Genomic DNA, 10,968 nt, shown 5'->3' on the forward strand with positions numbered 1-10,968 from the left:
GTCATGATATGTGCTTTAATTATTTTTTCTTAAAACCAACTTGATATGCTTGTAATGAATGATTATGCTTGTAATGAATGATATGTTTCTTTAGTGAAAACTAACAGATAATGTGTGGGAAATTCCATAAATAGTATTTCCTTTTCATTATTTTTTTAGTGGGATGCAAACCGTCTGCTCAAATATTCTTACCAATCAATATGAAAGGTTACATTTTTAAGGAAAAAATAAGCTTAATAACATGAGGCTCGCTTTTGTTCGATGAAGAGAAAAACAATCCTATTTGATTCTTATCATGTCCCAGTTTAGACTTCTGGAATCTCTACACTCTAATTCTGAGCCAAGCTCAAGCAAATTAGAAGGCCACGTCATCTACTTTCTACAGTGCCATACCTTATTAACAGCGCTGGTAAAAGCTCTAATGCCACGTCAACTACTTTCTACAGTGTCATGCCTCAGTAGCGGTAGTAGAAACTCTTCCAGAAAATACCGGGACCGTCACCTATACCAATACCAACTATATATACGGGCCGCCTGTCCCTTGAGCTCCCAATCTCTTTCAGGTAAGCTATATAGCACACGTCTCTCCAGCTTCTTCAGGAACTTATTTCCACTCAGTAATATTTTTCTACTGCACGGATCATCCACCTGGGTTGGGAAAAAGATCATCTAAGAGGTAAGTTTCAATGCTCCGACTCTGAATCATTGCCGGAAAAAAAATCCTCCTGCATTCACGCGCGTTCTGACGTCTCCCGCCTTGCTCGTCTGGATCGAGAGGGGGCGGAGAGCGGGGGCTGCTACAGTCGCCCGTTCGGACGGAATTCACGCGCCGGCAGCAGCGCGCGCGCACGGAATTCACGCGCCGGCGGCACAGCAGCGCGCGCGCACGCGCGCTTGATTTCTGGGCTTTTTTCGTGGGCCGTTTCGATTGAATACGAGCCTGCAAACGCATGCTTCGTGAGTGCATGAACTGACGTCATACCTTTTTGCACGTCAGAATTTGCATGTGGTGATTTTCTTCCGCTTGATTTGCATGCACTGATGTGATATCTATATAAATTAAAAAAGTCATAACTCCTAAACTGAGTATTCAAATTAAATTCTGATTACACCATCGTGTTTCTTGCAATAAATCCTTCAAAATAAGACTCCACATGAATATATTTAGATAAAATTTTGTTAATAAACATTTATCTAGTAAAAGATAGAACATTTTTTTTATTGAGTAGAGGCAATGTTTTAGGTTCAAAAAACAATGTTTCATCTTCACAATAAAAATATTCTCAATTTTGAAAAACAGTACTCCAAATCTAAGGAAATAAATTATAGGTTTAAGTGATTAGTATTATAATATCTGTGAAACTAAAAAATGAGAACGACAAAAATTATAAAATATATAGAATTGGATAATAAATATATAACATTATATAAAATAGAAAGAATAATAAAAGTATCGGGTTTATAAACCCGGGGTCCCCAATGAACCCGCTTCCCTCCAAAAACTCGGCCCAACAGGACGGCGTAGCAACAATGCGTGCTTCCTGGTCCGGCCCGGTTACGTAATGGCAGGCCAGGTAACGATCCGGTCCCCGATCTTAAGACCTGGCCAAGGTGGTGACACTGTCTGACTCCGACCTCCTTTTCCGACCGGAGATACGCCGGCCATCTGCTCGTGACCCTTCCGTGACCGACACGGTCGGAGCCAACTATGAACGACCGACCGGGGTCTAGCTAAACCCTGCCATACCCTGCGCGCCTTCAAGACGGTGCCACCAGGTCAGGCGGAGCGGATAAGGTAAGCCGTTCAAGTCAAACGCCATAATGAGGACCGTACCCTGCCATACCCTGCGCGCCTTCAAGACGGTGCCCCCAGGTCATGCCAGGCGAGCACTATGCAACCTTCCAGGCATGTCAGAACCCAAACAGTGTCGTGGGCGCTGACATTTGTCTTACAGTATTGTAGGTGCCGATATTTACCATACCAGGCGAACACGATAAAACCTGCCAGACACGTCTGGGCATGAATAGTATTATGGGCGCCGACAATTGTCTCGTACCCGATGGCGTGAGCAACAAAACTAGGTAGCACACGTACACACACTCTCTCTCTAACTTGTAAGGCCATCCCCTTCACCTATAAAAGGGGATGCGCTCTCTCCCAACAAGGACGGACGCTAGATTCTCTCTCTGGATCTGGCTCTAGAGAATCTGAGCATTCAAATAGCTCCACAGCTCTAGGTCTCAACAGCTACACAGAGCATATGCTCTAATACTTAGCGCACGTTAGAACACCTGTCACTCTTAACCACTTGGTTTAGAGTCCGACCGGGCCTCTAACACCCCCTTTCTCATTCCATACCTGTTTGTAACCTCATAACAAACTTTGAGCACCTGGGCTCAGGTATAAAGTCACCGACCGATCGAAACTGGACGTAGGGCATGTTGCCTGAACCAGTATAAATCCTGTGTCATTGAGTGTTAGGCCACATCCGATCACAACGCACGGCAAAACTATAAATATTTACTTGTTGGTCACTTTTCGCACCGACAGTTGGCACCGTCCGTGGGGAGGACGTCGTGCGTTCACGCTTTTAGTCATCGGATGGCACATCTTTCCACCGTCTTTGACATGGCGGGCTCAAGCGATACGATTCGCTTCGGCTCGCTGGAGTTTCCCACGCTCTCACCTGTTGGGATGTGGGTTCCTCCTGTCTTCGAGCCACTCCAGACCTTCCTCTTCGAAAGTTCGGACTTCATCGCTGACCAGCTCGGCGTACTTCGCCTCCGCGAAGAGGCACCGGTCCCGGCGCCGATTGGAGGAGGCACCTCAACATTGAGACACCTGCGCTTCGCTTCGAGCCCATGCTGGGCTCAGACTCCACGGTGAGTAACGTACATATTGTTCTTTATTCACTATTTAACACCTTTCGCCGACTCTCTGGGGGGCCCTATTGTCCTCACCGCGACTGTCGTACGACCGGTTCTCCTATGGCCTCGCGTCCCCTGCGGACGCGTATGCACGGAAGCTCCGAAGGATGCTAACGCTGCCCCCTCTCACATCCGAGTTCGTGGGGATGGCGGGCTACACTCCCGCCTCCTTTCACAACATCGTCGATGATGAGGTCGAAAGAGACGGCTCTAGCATCGGCGATGTCATGGCACCTGGCCACCCTCCGTCCCCAGAGTGCGCTATGGCGGACGCTCCGGTACAGCCACTGGTGGTAGCGGAGTCCCTGCATACTCACACCTCTCCGGACCCTCGTGCGGAGGCCCTCGCGTGTGGGCAGAAGCATGGAGAGGAGTTACGACAAAGGCGGCAGAGCCAGCCGCCACCTGCGCTGGCGCGCTCGGCGCAGCACGCTGCGCCACGCAAGCGTAACCCGGCGAGCGGCACCCGAGGTCGCGTCCATCAGGTCCAGCGCAACATCCTATATATGTACATTTTATTTCTGTGCTTATGGATTTCTACAGCATTACCAATATATATAGTTCTGTGCATACATACATATATATATGGTTACATATAGTTATATATATATATATATATATATATATATATATATATATATATATATATATATATATATATATATATATATATACACACACACACACACAGAGAGAGAGATTTGATATGGCATTGTGGCTTACAGCTTACTCTTTCCTTGCTTTTTTCCATCCTTTTTGTTTTATTTTTTCCCCCAAATTTTTTTCACACTACTTCTTTGCCATCCTCCGTACGGTGGTTTCTTATTGTGTCTGTCCCTTTACCTTTGTTGGCCAATTTGATTTCATTCTTTTTTATAACCTTGGTCTATTGTCCTTTTAATTTTTGCGGTAACCACACCTGTTCCTCAGTGGTGGTGGCTATGCCCTTTTTTTTTCCTTGTTGCCTATTTCTTTTATACTGGGTTTTCTTGCAGTATGTTCTGCGTTCATGCTTCCTGCGTCTTGCAAGTTGTTGGAGCTCGATGCCACCTATCGTATATGTCGCTGATTCGTGGAATCTGTTGTCATGGCAATCCTCTCTATGGTGTTGAGATACAGTTGCCTGCATTGGCTGGAGGCAGTGTTCCAAGAAGGTTTTTCTTCTGGTCAGCTCAGCAGCTGGATCCTGCTACTGCCTATGATCATGCCCGCTTGGCAGGCTGTGTGATGTCTACAATCCATATATGGATTTGTTATTCTAGATTACAGCTTCGAGCGATTGGTTTCCTATGTACAGCAGCTTAGGATGCTATGTGAGTTAGAGGTGACGCTGTTAGGTTGCCTAATATGCTTGTGTCACATAGACATGGATTTAGCGTTGTCAATTCTCAAGTATTTTCTGATGTTCAGCGTCTATTGCACAGTAGTGCATGTGTGAGTTGTTATACGTGACATTGGTTCCTGTTGACAGTGAGTTCAATAACTGTACCTTCTCTTTTAGTCATAATAAGATATATGTATCCTTTGTTGTTCCATTCTTTTCCTCTGTCCTCGGATATTGCTTCAGCATATTATTTTCCTTAGGTTTGTTTGTACCTATTGTCGTTGCCTTATTTTTAGGCATCCTTAGTTTTTCGGCGCTTGTATACATGGTTTTTCCATGGCTTCGTATGACGTTCCCTTTATTTATGGATTATTTGGATTCTTTACCATTTTGATTCTCTTACGTAGTCTGTCAGCGCATGCCTTTTGCTCCTTCCTAGTCGGTATACTCTGAGTTCATATACATCCATGGCCACTAGGGCGCATCTCTCTGCTGACAATGGATAATCATGTGTGTAAATTCTTTCCTTCAAACTTCTATATCCAAATATTAGCTTCCTATGATAATGTATGGGTTGCTCGTTTACTGAAATTTTCCTTTGATTATCTCATCATGCTTGGGGTGCTTGCCTTATTGATGAACTTGATCCTTGTGTGCGCCGATTCTGTTTAGCCTCCTCAGCGTCCTCAGGTCGGGACCGTTCTGTGACCGGCCGCACAAGAAATTGTATAGTGTTTCTCTATGTCCTTGTTGCTGTGCTCGGTCCCTATTCCCGATCCTCTTATCTGATCATAGTGCTACCTGTGTTCTGGTTCTCTTCTCTTAGGTGCTCGTATTTTCCATGCTTCACCGGTCTTAGATCCTTCTGAGTCACGTCATAAGCGAAAAAGGCTATTAAATCAACATCGTCTTGCCCGGACAGGTATATTGCCAGTTTCATATGGAGCAAATAGGCCACACAGTTTTCACGAATTTTTTCTTCTTCTTTTTATTTCCATAAACTACACTCTTGTTAACGCTCCGTGTATCTCTCCTTGAATCTAGCCGCCTCACAGGTCGTTCAAAGAGTTATACACCATCTCTTCGGTGTGGCCATTTCGATGAGGAATACGTTAATGTGCTCAAAGGTACATTTTAGACACTCCTGGTCTTTCATCTTTTTGCCCATGTTCTCCTTCTGAACCAACATGATTTGTGCTCTCCTATCCTTGTTTCGTTCCCTGGACGGCTCGTTGCTCCTATTCATCGTCTCTAAATGACCGTTTTTTAAAAACCTTGGTTTATAGCCTCTTATCGAGATATGTCCTATTATGCCCCCCCCCCCCCCCGGATTATCAGTGCCATCATTGTGATGTTGTGTTCTAGTATGGCGAGAGGGCCAGGTCTAAGTCTTCGCGCCATGATGACAATATTGTTTATAACAACTGTTGCTGGGGTGGGAAAGTTGTCATCCCGCCTTTCTAGCCTCGCCCTGATCCTTTGGCGGCGCTAGATACGTTTGGTGGAGGTCCTCGTTCCTACAAATTCATGAAGAATATCAGGCAATACAATTGCCTTTTTGCCGTCACGTCTTCGGGGGTTAACATTGATCGCTCGCTTAATGATGGCCGTGGCCCTCCGATTTTCAAAATTAGTGGACAGGTGCACCATCGGATTGGGTCTCTCTTGCTGCCAGATGGAAGTCCTCCTAAATTTTTGCAGCTCTATATTTATGACACCGCTAACGAGGTCACTAACAGAATGCGGGCTTTAAGACCTGCTGACATATCTGATGACACTTCGGATCTTGACATTACTCGGAGCCTCATAGATATGCTTGACCAGCATAATCCTTTTGTTAAAAAATTTAGGATGGCACGGGATAGACTTCAGGATGGACAGGCCAAAGATTTCGTTGTGAGGATTATAGGAGCTAGGGAAGGAGATCCTGTTCAGTACAGTCTTCCAACTACTGATCAACTTGCTATGCTTGTTGTCGGGGACTTTTCTCTTGACACTTTCCAGCGTGATATAGTCATTCAAACACGGTCTAGAGAACTGCAACAAATATCTTCTTTGCATCCTGCCTATATGGCGTTACAATATATTTTGTTATTCCCGTATGGTGAGCGTGGATACCAGATTGGTGTTATGTATAATGGTGCCATGCCAACTAAGAAAAACACTCGCAGTAAGGTTACTATGTGGGACTACTTCTGTTACAATTTCCATTATAGACGGAATCAGCCAAACCCATATCTTTCTTATGGTTTTCTATCTAGTCAGGCCAAGGTTGATGCTAGAGCAGCTATAGATGAAAGCAAATTATGGTACATTCTGGATAATCAGAGTGATCTTCGAGTTGAGAATATTCAGGGCATATCCGATGCTGTAGACCGTGCCGGTGTGGACGGTAGCCAGATGGGAAAAATGACTGTTTTGCCATCCTCGTTCACGGGAGGCAGGCGGTACATCAAGGGGACGCTTGATCAAGCGATCATCTTCCCCAAGCGATGCGGCAAAGGTGGGCTGAGGCTCACGGTCTTCAGCGAGGCACCTCCCAAGACCGAGGAAGGTGAGCCAGAGCTCAATGTCTTCAGCGATGCAGACATGGCGGGCGACATTGATGGTTGACGGAGCACCTCCGATGTGCTCGTCTTCCTTGGAGCAACCCCCATTGCTTGGCAGTCGCTAAAGCAGAAGATTGTGGCGTTGTCGATGTGTGAGGAGTACATCGCACCGGCCACGGCGGCATGCCAGGCTGTTTGGTTGCGCCGACTACTGGGCGAGCTGACTGGCGAGGAAGCTCACCCGCCAGTTCTGATGGTGGACAATCAGCCTGCCATCGCCCTCTCCAAGAACCCGACACCAAGTTCCACTTCCTTTATGACTGCGTCGATGGAGGGCAGATCGTCATTGAGTTTGTCGAGACCGGCAGACAGCTCGCTGACATCCTCGCCAAGCCACTCGGGCGCCTGCGGTTCATGGAGCTGAGGAAGATGATTGGCATGGATAAGGTCAAGGCTTTGGGTTAGCAGCAGGATTAGGAAAAGAATTGTAAGACATAATATGATGCTGATCTCTCTCTCTTCGATTGCTGCACAACAGATTTGGCTATAGGTCATTCTCTGCTGTCCTAGTTGCTGTAGCAGTAAGGCAATAGGCCACCACTAGTACATTAGTTGATAGCTAATACATCAGCCATGTCTTGGTAGTGGGCTGAGATAGGGAATTGTACTGCTAGTACTAGGAGTAGTTATGGCTGTACTTAGCCATGCTCATGTGTACCTTATAATTGGTACATAAGTTGTATATATTCTACCACTATGCAATAAAAAAAGACAGTTCAGTTGTCATAAACCAAAAGAGCAGAGCTCTGGCTATACCTGTCGTTGGGCAGGGTTTGGACAATTTCAGGCTTCACCAAATCCAAGACATGGCTGATGTATCTTCGCGGCGAAGGAAATTGCCTCCCTACGGTACATACCGTACGGTTACTACGTGGAAAGCAAGCCCTGGATCTGGATTGGAGGCTGGAGCGAATCTCTGTGAGGCACAGCGTCCCGGCTCGTCTGCGAGTCCAAAAGTGACAGAAGGGCTTCCACTCTCATCCATCAGTCGTCACCAGTCTTCGGACCAAAGGTACCAGGACAGTCTTTCATTTGAGTGGCAGCAACGTGCTACTACTTACGTGAACGCACATGCAAATGCATCCTTCTCAGACTATAATTCCTAATAGTATATATTTTGCAAAAAAAAAATATACTGATGTACTTCCTAATATATCAGTACGTTTGCTTCTCGTTTGATGGAATGTCGCTCGCTAACTATGCAATAATGAAATTAATTGAGGAAAAAAAAAAGAGAGAACGCCTTCCATGAACTTTTTAGTGCAAAGAGCAAAGTGCGCCAGCACCCTTTATAACCGGACATGAACAGTATATTTCCACCCGGTAAAGTAAGGTAAGGTAAGGTACGAGCTTTTTCTGCTGGATCGCAACAAGTGCAGAGCATCTCGTCTTTCACTCGAAGTGGCGCAAGTGAGAAAGCAAATGAAACGTTGGCCACTAGTACGTGGAAAGTCATGAACCCCTGCACTCTTTTGGACACAACGTACGAGGAGAGGCTTTTGTCATGTTATCAACCTTATTAAGCCAGATACAAACGCACCCGGTCAGTTGATTTCTACGTACGTACGTTCAAAACACTGATAGAATTATTACTGCCAAATAAAGTGAACCAACGAAATTCTGCATCTTGTCAGGTATATACCTTGCCGATTTATGCGGTACGCATCTATCGTCGCCGAATCTCACGGCAACAATAGGCAAAACGTTCCATTCGATGGAGGGCCGATCATTGTTGAGTTTGTCGAGACCGGCAAACAGCTCGTTGATATTCTCGTCAAGTCACTCGGGCGCCTGCGGTTTATGGAGCTGAGGAAGATGATTGGCATGGAAGAGGTAAAGGCTTTGGGTTAGCAGCCGGATTAGGAAAAAAATTGTAAGACATAATCTGATGCTGATCTCTCTCTCTTCGATTGCTGCACAACAGATTTGGCTATAGGTCATTCTCTGCTGTCCTAGTTGCTATAGCAGTAAGGCAATAGGCCACCACTAGTACATTAGTTGATAGCTAATACATCAGCCATGTCTTGGTAGTGGGCTGAGGTAGGAATTGTACTGCTAGTACTAGAAGTAGTTATGGCTGTACTTAGTCATTCTCATGTGTACCTTATAGTTGGTACATGAGTTATATATATTCTACCACTATACAATAGAAAAAGGCAGTTCAGTTACCACGAACCAAAAGAGCATAGCTCCGGCTATACCTGTCGTTGGGCAGGGTTCGGAGAATTTCAGGCTTCACCAAATCCAAACCCAGCCAGCTGATCCCCATTCCCCACCCTCCCCAATTGCCCAAACCCGATGGATAATGGGGAAGCCAATGGATAAGCTCCATTGAACTGCTAAAGGCTGATCACCGCCCGCTGAACTACTGAAGGTTGGGCACCGCCGCCGTGCAAAGAACGCGTCGTGCAGCCCCGGATGCCTGGATCGACGAGCAGACAAGCTTATGTATGGACTACGGAGTCGAAACGTTGCAGCTGGCCTTGATCACCGTCCTCCACATGCCGTCGCTCCCGTCCTTGGCCGCCACCAGGTCCGGGACGGGGACACCTGCTGTTGCAGCCGCCTCTGGTCCGCCGCCGACACCCACGACGGGAACCCACTCCCGACATGTCCGTACCCTTCCAGCGGCGTTGCCTCTCCACCAGCCCCACCTCAGCACCGACAGCACGGTCTGGACCCCCGCCACGGACTCGGACTCGGACTCGGACTCCACGGTGCCGCCGGTGTGGTTCCCCGCAGACTACTCGGCCGCCCTTGTGCCCAGCTGCACTAGCGTGTGCCCCAGCAGCTCCACGCAGTCGGCAGCAGCGCACCCACAGTGCCCCCGCCCCCGGGCGGCGGAGGTTCGCGGAGCAATTGGACACGGACGCCGCGCGCACCACCATGGCCGAGATCACGGGTTAAACGGATGACACCCTCCCCATCAGCTTGTTCGTTTGGCTGTGACTTGTCGTAAACGATCGTAAATTTTCAACCGGAACAGTATTTTTCTCTCACACAAACCAGCCAGCAGTACTTCTTATTAGTGGATAATACCCATAATCTACCCGTTTCTAATGGGTAAAATAATTTTTCCCCATACCCTACCCATTTGATGTGGATGTGGACTTTGAGATGGGTATTGGATGCCCAGCGACAAGTATAGCTCTGGCCTTAACCACTTCTTCTACATTTAGCCATAGTGAGTAAGCCTGTATTGTTAAGTTTACTGCTTATCCATGCAGGGGATCGAGGGACCAACAAGATGCGCGCTCTGCACCTACCACACACTCAGCACCGTCGTCTCCATGCCCAACAGCTCGATTGGTATGTTCTCACCAATTTAGTTCATCGCTTGTCCATAGTCCTGAACTCCTGATGTCTCCATGCAGCTGTCCATGGTCGTCGTTGGCGAGCTCCTCCGTGCTCTGGTGGAGGTGAGACGCTCGCGAGATCTAGCCTCTCTTTCTTCAGAGACAACGCCAAGCTTGCCATGCCAGGATCTCCACTCACGAATATAGGTGTTGTAGCACAGATGCACACCACCTGTTCGACGGAAAGCTGCCTCAGAGGTATGCATCTGTTCATGGCCGAAAAAAACTCTTAAATAACATGTCTAATAACATCACAAAAATAGATTACAGTTAAAATGCTAAAAGATGACTTTATGCTTTATAGAAAGTCATTTAGTAATGATGGCCTGAATTGAAGATTCTATATAATCAACGATGCAACCAACTTTTCAGATAATAACTACTCAGAACTTTATTGTCTCAATTTACCTGCAAGCAGTTTATATGCAGGCATAGATCAATTCCTTTTGGTATGTCCAAAATTATCCTTTTACTTGTTGAAAAACTGTATTACATATGAATTGGTATGCCTTTTTATTCAATACCTTTTTATTGTCAAACTGTAGCATTTCACAAAGGAGATTACGTTGAACCAAGAAAGATGGCAACTACACAGGAAATATCAGTATTTCATAGTCACTGCAAGATTAAAATAGCTTCAACAGATTAGGCTTTTCCTTAAGGATTCATAATTTAATTTCTAACCATGATTACCAGTTTGCAATTTTATATAATATAATGCTATAATGGTTAATCCCTAGGGCTGGGGTTC

The sequence above is a fragment of the Miscanthus floridulus genome, chromosome 15, assembly GCF_019320115.1.
Source record: "Miscanthus floridulus cultivar M001 chromosome 15, ASM1932011v1, whole genome shotgun sequence".
NCBI classification, from domain to species: domain Eukaryota; kingdom Viridiplantae; phylum Streptophyta; class Magnoliopsida; order Poales; family Poaceae; genus Miscanthus; species Miscanthus floridulus.